The 11149-nt window shown below is 42.4% G+C and overlaps 1 protein-coding gene across 1 annotated transcript in view; it reads left to right on the top strand.

The window, feature by feature from the left end:
* Window positions 1-1740: 1740 nt before the first annotated feature.
* Window positions 1741-11149, top strand: part of Taok1 (TAO kinase 1) — an 88667-nt gene continuing 79258 nt past the window's right edge. Inside the window, exons 1-2 of the mRNA XM_031354046.1 lie at window positions 1741-2088; window positions 7852-7914. The gene's annotated coding sequence lies outside the window, so the exon portion shown is untranslated. The remainder of the gene's footprint in view (window positions 2089-7851; window positions 7915-11149) is intronic.

Genomic DNA, 11149 nt, shown 5'->3' with positions numbered 1-11149 from the left:
AATTCCTTATGCCAAGTTAACTTTCACTTTGAACTGTTGATTCTCTTGCATCCACAACAAACAACAAAATGCTGGGAGAGGTACAGCCATAGGCCACCACACTAGGAACACACACACACACACACATGCTCACAGTTGCTTATGAGTTGCCCCACATGGGTGCTGGAAAACTGTCCTCTTCAAGACTAAGCAGTACTTGCTCTCAATTTCTGACCCCCTATCTATCTACTATCTATCTATCTATCTATCTATCTATCTATCTATCTATATCTAGAGAGGTTGTTAAAATATAGCTCAAGCTGGCCTCTAACTCAGGTTCATGATTTCCTGCCTCAGCCTCTTGTGTGATGGTATTACAGAATACAGGTGTGCCCCATCAACCCCCAGGTCACTTGTTAGCCTCAATAACAGTTACAGCCTGTTCTACATAAAGAGTCCTAGGCTAGCCATCGATCAGGGGTGACTGAAGACGGTGTGTGTGTATTTAAAAATCACTTCTAAAGAGGTGAGCTAAGATTTACATCTTTTCTACACAGGTTACTTTACTTTGCTGCTTTTAGACTGGGTTTCACTGTGTATCCCTGACTAACCCAGAAAGCACTAGGGAGACCAGGCTGGTCTAGAACTCAATCTACCTGCCTCTGCTTCTTGATTACTGGCCAATTTGCTTCTTTTATACTGAAAAAAGGTTTTTACTCTAAGTCTACAAAGCCCTTTAAAGTTCCTTTTCTTCTGTCACAAATTTATAGGATGGCTTATATGCAAGTCTAACTGCCGTTCCCAAACTTTTTTTAAAATTTTTTTTATTTTTTCCCCGAGACAGAGTTTCTCTGTGTAGCCCTGGCTGTCTTGGAATTCACTCTGTAGACCAGGCTGGCCTTGAACTCAGACATCCACCTGCCTCTGCCTCCCAAGTGCTGGGATTAAAGGGGTGCACCACCCCCGCTCCGTGCTCCCAAACTATTTAACCATCTGAAACTATTTAACCATCCGAACCGCACAAACGCAGGTATGTAGTGGTTGTGCTGCGAAGTTTATCCCTGGACCCTCGGAGAAGGTGTGTAGGAATGAGATGGTCTCCACTCTGGAGCAAAGTTTCTCTTTGGCAGTGATAGTGGGAGGCTGATGTTCTGGAGGTGGGAAGAGGGAAGGACTGCTACCAGCTCTTCTCCCCAGGATTTCCGGGCTGAACAGCGCGCACCTGACGCCCGCGTGGTAATGGCGAGTTGAGGGTGGGACTGGACCAAGCCTAACACTCGGGGCGACTCGGTCCACTCCGCCCAGCCGAGTACTCTCGCGCGCTCCCGAGGTCGCGCGCCCCTGCGCGCGCGCGCGCGCGCCGTCCCGTCTCGCGCAGGGTCGGGCCTGTCAGGCGAGGAGTCTCGCGAGATCTGAAGCTGAGATGTCTGTCGGGAGGAGGGGAGTGGTGTCGGGAAGGGGGGGGCAACCTGGGCAGCGGCCGAGCTCTGTGGCTTCAGGGCTTGGAAGGAGAGAGGGAGGGTGGCGAAGAGTGTGAGCCGGTGCCGCCGCCCGCTTGAGGGGAGAGGAGGGGTCCCGCTCGCCTTGCGCCCTTCGCGGGCTGAGAGCGCGGAGCCGTCGCGAACCTCCCAGGCCTTCCGGCCCCTGGGGACCCCGCCCCGCGGCCCGACGGCCCGCGGCCTCTCTTCTCTTTGTGAGCGCCCCCTTCCCAGGGGTGGTGGTGGTGGTGGCGGAGGGGTGCGCGTGGGCCCGCCCGCCAAGGGGCCGCGGCGGGGGACCGACAGGGCCTCGGCTGGGAGGACCGGAGGCGGCCGAGGCCCGGGCCGGTTCCCCCGAGGCGGCGGCGGCGGCGACTCCCGGCACTTCCCCCGCGCCATCTTAACTGAGCCCGAGCGTTCAGGGCGCCTCCTCGACCCCGGGCGTCCCCTCGTCCCCCCCCTCCCTCCCCCCGGCCCCTTGTCGTAGAGCTCGGGCTGGGTGGCTGGGGGGGGGGCGGCGGTCCGTCGCCGGGCCCCCTCCTCCTCACTCCTCGCTCCCCAGCGCTGCGGCCACCGGAGCGCTCCAGGGGTCTGCGCCCGTCTGCTCTGCCCCAGACCTGCCGGCGAAGGGGTAAGGGCACCTCTGCTTTGGGAGAGGAAGACATGGAGGGGGCGGGGAAATTCTGCCCACTCAGGCCTCTCTGGGTGGAAGAAGGGATCTGGGGGTAGGGTGGGGGAGGGAGACAGGGAGGGTCTGTGAATCTGTGGGTGGGGTGGAGAAACGGGTGAGCTGGGCGCCCTCCTGTTTTGAGGGGCCAGAGCGATTGCATTCCTTTTTCCTAAGGGTCACCGGAAGAGGTGGTGGTGGAAGGGGATGTTTCTAAGAAGGTGTGGCTCTAGTAGGGAGATTTGAGTTGACGTGCACCCCGATTTAAAGGCGCGAGGTCCCTTTCTGGTCTCTCTGCTCATCCCGCTCCTCCTCCTTTGTAGCGTCTGTATTCTTGGGAGTGGAGAATGCTCTGGGCAGCCAACTGGATGATTTCCACTCCTCCCCAAGGAAATCTATACCTTTCTAATGTAAGGGGTGATGGAAGCACCCCCCCCCCCATCTTCTGATCTACTGCAGTGCTGCAGGAGTCCAAGTCAGTTTCTTCGTACACATACCCATGTAGACACTGAAGTGGGGGTGGGGGGCGGGAGAGGCAAGCCATGGCGCTTCCCTTGGAGAGGTTAGTCCCTCCCTTTGGTTTTTAAATCGATTACAATACTGTTCGGATTCTTCCCCTGAGATATGTCCATGGGAAGTATGTCCGCTCTTGTTACTGTTGGGATATGGCCTAGTATTAGAACAGTTTTGATGTCTTTCTTACTCTGTTTTGAGAGAGGGGAGGCTTCCTGGATGAACTGTTGAAGGGTCCGGTAGTTTTCGTTAGGATTTAAAAAAAAAAAAAAATTTCTCCCATTCTTTCTCTTTTCCCCCTTTGACTTTTGTAGTTCTTTGAGAATTATTAGACATTATTGCATTCTAGCTAGGATAATCAGACCTTTGCCCCTGGGCTGTGACTTTTTAAGGTTTATCATATTTTTCATGACATTGATAAAGTTTCTGAAAATTGTTACAAACTTTCATGTAGCAGATACTCCTTCTTATGGAAATGTAAGGTAATGCTCCTAATTATGTTATGATCTGTGTTATGTACTCATTTTTTTTTTTTTTTCTTTTTTACTTCATGTCATACTTATTTTAAAAGAAACCATCTTGTCTGGGCAGTAGAACTTGTTGATTTTTGTGGTTAGTAGAGTAGAATCAAAAATAACAGTTTTAGCATTCTGGTAAGTGCCTTTTGAAACAAAAACTTAGCCTTCAAGTCCTGAAGAAGTCTTTTTGGTTTTTCAAGACAGGGTTTCTCTGTGTAGCCCTGGCTGTCCTGGAACTCACTCTGTAGACCAGGCTGGCCTCGAACTCAGAAATCCACCTGCCTCTACCTCCCAAGTGCTGGGATTAAAGGCATGCACTACCACTGCCTGGCTTGAAGAAGTTTTGATATATACTTTTTACTTTTTCTCTCATCTTTAACAGAATCTTGGTGTACAATCCTCCCCAACTTATAGATAGTATGTATTCATACTGCCTTGAACTCAGCAATTCTGCCTCTCACCCTCTTTTGTGCTGGGATTACAGGTGTAAGCCTCCACACCTGGGTCCATTTTTTTTTTAATTGTTTAATTTACTAGTGAAGTGTTTTAAAAATGGTCTATATGTGAATATTAGCAGTAATAAAGATTGCTAAACTATGCTAGTGAATTATCTTGATATTTTATCAACATCACATTTTGTGTCTAGCTTTTCTTCTTTTTTTTTTAAGATTTATTTATTTATTATATGTAAGTACACTGTAGCTGTCCTCAGACACACCAGAAGAGGACATCAGATCTCATTACGGGTGGTTGTGAGCCACCATGTGGTTGTGGGATTTGAACTCAGGACCTCCAGAAGAGCAGTCAGTGCTCTTAACTGCTGAGCCATCTCTTCAGCCCCTTGTCTAGCTTTTCTTAATGAGTTATTTTTAAATTATGAGTACAAGGATTAAAGATGTAGCAGTACTGCTAGGCATTTACTTAAGTTCTTTCTCATGTAGTCCAGGCTGATATAACTGTAGCTGAGGATGACTGTAAACTCCTGATAACTCTGTCTCCAGCCTCCCAAGTTCTAGAATGACAGGTGTGTGCTTTCATATTCCAGTTTAAACTTTTCTTTTGAAACAGCATCTCACTATACTGTGTATATAGGCTTAAGTGAGTTCTCTGGCTGGCCTATGACTTGGTATGTAGGCTAGGTTGGCCTCAAATTCACAAGAGATCTGCCTGTCTCTGCCTGCTGTGTGCTAGGATTAAAGGTGTGGGCCACCATGCCTGTCCTAAATTCTTCTCTTAAAATTTCATAGTATTTAGGAATGCTGCATTATGTTTTTCTCAAAACATGGACATTTCTGCCTTATTCTTTTAATATTCATCTCAGTCCATTTAATGTAAATAGCACCATTGATTTGAATCTGTCTCTCTTTTTGGGGGGATGGTGTTGGGGAAACAAGGTTTTATATAGTCCAGATTGTCTTCAAATGCTGTGTAGCTGAGGCTATCCCTGAACTGAATCTCCTATCTCACCTGTGCTTAGAATTTGTTTTTGTTGAGGCAGATCCTCTTTTGTTTTGTTTTGTTTTGTTTGTCTGTTTTTTTTTTAATTTTTTTTAATTTTTTTATTTTTTTAAGACAGGGTTTCAGGCTGGCCTCGAACTCAGAAATCCACCTGCCTCTGCCTCCCAAGTGCTGGGATTAAAGGTGTGTGCCACCACTGCCTGGCTAGGCAGGATCTTACTATGCAGTCCTAGCTGGTCTTGAACCTGTGGCAGTCCTATCTCAGCCTTCTGAGTGCTGAGCTACTGTACCCAGCTTCATTTGAATCTTTACTTCAAGACATAAAGTACACGTTGCAGAATATGTAACTTTCTTCTCATTCAGGAAAAATTATGCTGTAATACCTAATCTTCTGCTTCATAGTTTGTTGTTGATAATGGATTCATATCATACTAGCAAGGATGATTCCAAACATACTGCTTAGTAAAGAGTGACTGATTTTATCTTGGAAAGATGCAAGAAGATTGGATTTATCAATAGCTATAAAATTTAAGGACATACACAGGGTATAGGTTAATTGCTTTACTGATTCATACTGGAACCAAGGCATCTTTATAGTTGGTAGGAGCTCTTCCCTAAAAATGGCAAAAATATGTTGGTGATCAGTTAAATAAATTCATTATTAAGGAAAAAACTGCCTGAGGGTTATTTCATGACCCCTGATGGCACTGTCAGACAATACTGAGAGTTGTTAGTCTGAGTTGATTCCAGATTAGTGTGGTGCTTATGTTTCTAAATAGTTCATCCACAAAATGGAGTGTACATCACTTCCTGTTCTTTCACAACTGGCTCTTTCTCTGGATTCCCTTTTAATGACTTAATTTTTGGCATTCTGATATCTGATTTGTTAATTTGGTTACTATTCTCATGTTTTATAAGTAGAAGAATTTCTAAGAATCAACTGGTTTAGAGGCTTTTAATAATCAAAGTACTTTTAAAAAAATTTTTTTAAGCATGTCACTGTGAATATTGTATGGCCTGAAACTCAGTAGGTAGACCTGGGTATCCTGAACTTGCTGCAGAGGCTTGCTTCTCACTTTTGAACTGGGATTACAGGCATGCTCCCTCAGGACTGATCTAAGAGTGTCTTTTAAAAAGTGTGTGTGTGTGTGTGTGTGTGTGTGTGTGTAGACGGAGTGGGAGGGCTCGAGGAGGATGTTGTTTCCTGCTTTATCGTTGTCTGTCTTATTCCTTTAAAAACAGGGTATCTTGGCTGAATCTAGGGGTAGGCTGATGGAAAACAAGACCCTTTGCTGCTTCTTTCTTTGCTTCCCACAATGCTGGGCAGGAGCTCATGGGCATTAGCTAAGTTTTTATATGCATTCTGGAAATTTGAACTCAGACCCTCGTGCTTCTTCAGCAACTGTTGTTAACCACTGAGCCATCTTCCTTGCACCAAGAATATCTTAATAGTATCAAAACATTGCTTCCATTATAAAGATGTCTCAAATTTAAACTCTGATGAAAGTTACCTATTTTGTTCTGAAACCCAGGGCTTTGAGGGTGCTAGGTAAGTAAGCTTATCACTGAGTTACATCCTTGCTGTTTGAAAGGTTTAAAGGGGATATAGTAGTATACAGAACCAAATATTTGTAAAAATTAAATAGAAAATAATTGCTATATATTCTGTAATACAGATTTCTGGAGAGTTTTGGTTATGATAATTATTTGTATGTTAATATAAAATAATTATATCTTAGGGCTAGGGATATAAGTCAGTAATGAGCTTAAGGACCTAGTTTCAGTCTCCAAAAGCATATAAACTGGGTATGGTAGAACATGCTTGTAATTCTGTCAGTGGTCTGTAATCCCAGCATGAAGGTAGAGGCAGGAAGATTCAAAAGTTAAAGACCATCTTCACTACAGATTAAGTTTGAAGCTAGACTGGGTTATACAAGACCCTGTCCTAAATGTCTGTATATTAAGGCATATTTAGTTCCAGGCTATAGTGCTATTCTACCAATAACAAACACACTAATTAGAATACTTAAATTTGGTGTTCCAAATGAGTTCTCTCTCATCATCTCCTCTCTGCCTCCCTCTCTTTCAAATGTGTATGACTCGTTTTGCATGTATGCATGCATGTATGTATGTATATATGTATGTGTACCATGTGTGTGCCTCGTTGCCAAAGAGTCCAGAAGAAGGCATGAGATCCCCCTGGAAAAGGACTTAAATAGATGGTTGTGAGCTGCCATGTGGGTGCTGAGAACTGAACCCTGGTTCTTTTCAAGAACAACAGCAAGTGCTAACAGCATCATTTTATTTTATTTTATTTTTGTTTTTTGTTTTTTTGATACAAGGTTTCTCTGTGTAGCCCTGGCTGTCCTGGAACTCATTCTGTAGACCAGGCTGGCCTCAAACTCAGAAATCCACCTGCCTCTGCCTCTCAAGTGCTGGGATTAAAGGCATGTGACACCACTGTCCAGCTGATTGGAGGCTCTTAACTAACCATAAGAGTGTAGTTTAATAATTTGCTGGTTGTACTCTGGTTTAGTGGTACACACTTTTGATCCTAGCACTTGGGAGACATGTGGATCTTTCTCTGGTCTACATAGCAAGTTCTTGGCCAGCCAGGGCTTACACAGTTTGAGATTCTCTCTTCGAGAGAGGTGTGTGTGTGGGGGGATAGAGATAGATAGATAGATAGGGGTAGGTAGGTATGGAGGGAGGGAGAGAGAGAATGAATATTAAAATTTTGCTGATTTTAGCTATGCATAGGGCACATGATTATAATCTCCAGCACTTGGGAGCCAAGGCAGGGTGATCTATATAGTGAGTTCCAGGCCAGCCAGGAGTACAGACTAAAAAACAAAATTTGGTCATTTTTACTAGATATGAATAATTGGTAAAACCAAATGTTATAGGGGTCAGCTGTTGACATTTGAACTAGAATTAAGATTATTTTCTTCATGTCATCTAGAAATGCTCTTCTATGTTTGCCTGGTTTATATATTAAAATTACTTTATTTCTCATTCATATCTCTTTGGTAATCAGTAGTCTATTATAACAACAAATTTCACTTTTTCTGACTTAACTATTCAGAAATTAGTAGCTTTTTGGTGAAGGGCTGCTGTTCAGTTCAGAATCATATATGAATGAATCACTTAAAAAGTCAAGTTTGTATAGTCAGATTCTACATAAAATTGGGACTGTCCCATTAAATAGAGTGCCAACATATGTTCATCTACCTTTTAGGTTTCTGAACTTGTTCATGGCTGGATTTTTAAAAAATATATTCAAGATTTCCTGTTATGAAATGTAAGTGAGAAGATAAAAACCTATATTGTTTCATTCCATTTTATTCTTTTGGTGGGTTAAAGTATTGAATTTTTAGTGATAAAATTTGATGTTTAGTTTTGTTAATGGTGTCTCATTGCTTTAAAAACAAACAAACAAACAAGAATTCCTGGCTACTAGAAACACTTCTTTTCAGTTGAGACGTTTCTGTCATCATTTGGTAACAAGTACTTGTTTCTCTTGTCAGTCTCTTCCATTTGTAGTAGAAGCAGATTTTTGTTGTTCTGAATTATAGTTTAAATAGTGACAATTAAGAGGTCAATAAAAGGTGGAAGAGTTTCTTAAAATGAAAACCTTGGGGCTGGAGAGATGGCTCAGTGGTTAAGAGCACTGACTGCTCTTCCAGAGGTCCTGAGTTCAAATCCCAGAAACCACATGGTGGCTCACAACCATCTGTAATGGGACTGATACCCTCTTCTGGGTGTGTCTGAGGACAATGAGAGTGTACTTATATAAAATAAATCTTTTTAAAAAAACTGAAAACCTTGTCTATAAGTAAGAGTATACATTACTAAACAAATACTTTGCTTAGTAGACATGCTGATCTGCTAAACATGCCAGTTTACTACTCGGGAGCCTAAAGTAAGCAGGATCTCTTTAGTTCCAGGCCAGGCTGGGCAACCTAAGGAAACTCCATCTAAAACAAGCATCAGTTATGTGCTACGTATTTATCAAGTCAGGATTTATGTAGCCAGGCTGGCTGTGGACGTGGCTGTATAGCTGAGGATGACTGAATTTCTAATTTTCCTGCTTCACCTCTCAGAGCTGGGATAATAGGCATACTCCTATATATATATATATATATATATATATATATATATATATATATATACACACACACACATATATACATATACACACATACATATACATATATATACTTTTTTTTTGGTGGTGTTGGGGATTGAAACCAGGTCTCTGTGCATGGGTGGTATATCAGCACTTCTCCAGCTCTTCCTGCTTTTTGCTATGCTGTACAGAATGGAGTCCCAGGTACTGAGATTATAGATGTACCCATCATATTTAACAATTTCCTGGCTTATTTTTGAGCAAAGAAGGCACTTACCCACCCACCCGTCCCCATTGGTGTTTTGCCTGCATATATGTTTGGGTGAGAGTGTTGAATCTTGGACTTATAGTCAGTTGTGAGCTGCTGTGTGGTTGCTGGGAATTGAATCTAGGTTCTCTGGAAGAGCATTCAGTGCTCTTAATTGCTCAGCCATCTCTTCAGCCTGACATAAGTTTTTTTTTTTTTTTTAGATTTATTTATTTATTTTATGTATGTGAACATAGTTGCTTTCTTCAGACACACCAGAAGAGGGCATCAGATTCCATTACAGATGGTTGTGAGCCACCATGTGGTTGCTGGGAATTGAACTCAGGACCTCTGGAAGAACAGTCAGTGCTCTTAACCACTGAGCCATCTCTCCAGCCCCCTGATAAGTTTTTTAAAAATTCTTTTAAGATTATTTAACATCCATTAAATGTTTGAGTACCTTGTCTGCACTTATGTATCTCTGTGTACCATGTGTATACCTGGTTCCCAGAAGCCAAAAGAGGCCATCAAATGCCTTGGATCTGGCTTATTGGTTGTGCTCTACCATTTGGGTGCTGAGAACTGAACCAAGGTCATTTGCAAGAGCAGCAAGTGATCTTGACTGCTGAGCCATCTGTAGTCCTTGTTAAAATTTTTGATCAAATAATTTTATTCAGGTGAATTACATTTAGAAAAACATGTAAAGTTCAGTTTCTGAGTTATTAGTTAAGGGCATGGGGACAGAATCAACCATAGTAAAACTGGCATATTTTAAATTTGAACCTTAAAAATTATTACATTTATTTCTTTATTTGAGCGAGGGTGGCATCATATATATGGAGGTAAGAGGACAGTTTGCAGGAGTTGGTTCTCTCATTTCGCCATGTGGGTCTTGAAGATTGAATTTGTGCTGTTAAGCTTAGCAACAAGAGCCTTTACCCACCTCTCTGGCCTAATTACTATATTTTAATGATAGCATTTATAAGCTGCATATTTTCCTTAGCTTAAAGAACTTTTTTCTTTAATCACAATTGTGGGTGCATAAGAAGACAACTTGAGAGTCTGTTCTGCCCTCCTTCACATATATCACATACTAATTTATGCCATCGGGGTTGGCAGGAAGCATCTTTACATGCTGAGCTGTCTTACTTGTTTTAAGTCTTAACTTTTTGTGAAGATAGTATTTACTGAGTTGCTAGATTTAAATAGGGTGATCTCTACTTGCTTAATATACTCATGATGCATAACAAACACTCAGCAGATTGTTGACTTTATATTAGTTGATTAATATGTTTATGAATAAACATAGGGGGCTTAATATTTAAGAGAGTGAGTTGTAGGGTTTAAGAATGTAGCCTATTTATAAAATGTTTGTCTAATAAAAGTGTGAGGCTTTGTGTGTGTGTGTGTGTGTGTGTGTGTGTGTGTGTGTTACATTCCCTTATTGGAGGGGAAAAAAAATTAGTGAATTACATTCTATATATTTTAAAAAAAATTATTAGTTTTTATTTTTTTCCATGTAGTTGCTGGGAATTGAACTCAGGACCTCTGGAAGAGCAGTCAGTGCTCTTAACTGCTGAGCCAGCTCTCCAGCCCCCTACTTTTTTATTTTTTTTAAATAAGATTTATTTATTTTATGTATATGAGTATACTGCAGCTGTCAGACATATCAGAAGAGGGCATCAGATCTCATTACAGATGGTTGTGAGCCACCATGTGGTTGCTGGGAATTGAACTCTAGACCTTTGGAAGAGCAGTCGGTGCTCTTAACCTTTGAGCCCTCTCCAGCCTGCATTCTATACTTTTGAAGATCAGTTTATACTTTTTGTTCAGAATTATTTATATATTTTAAATTTATTTATTTTGTGTTTACATGTATGCATATGTGGAGGTCAGATGACAGCTTGTGGGAATTGTCAACGCTTTGGGTTCTTTGGGGTTCTGGGGATTGAACTTGGGTAGTCAGGCTCGGTGGAATGTGCTCTTACCTGCTAGCCATCAATGGTTTATACTTTTTGCATCTTATACACGTGCATATCATTGTGCTGCTCTGGGTTGGACCCAGAATCTTGCACGTTAGGAAAGCACTTCTAGCAGTGGTGGCACACGCCTTTAATCCCAGCACTTGGGAGGCAGAGGCAGGCGGATTTCTGAGTTCGA

Source organism: Mastomys coucha, unplaced genomic scaffold (assembly GCF_008632895.1).
Source record: "Mastomys coucha isolate ucsf_1 unplaced genomic scaffold, UCSF_Mcou_1 pScaffold5, whole genome shotgun sequence".
Taxonomy (NCBI): domain Eukaryota; kingdom Metazoa; phylum Chordata; class Mammalia; order Rodentia; family Muridae; genus Mastomys; species Mastomys coucha.
Note: the sequence above shows the minus strand (reverse complement) of the source record. Positions and strands in the feature narration are given on the sequence as shown.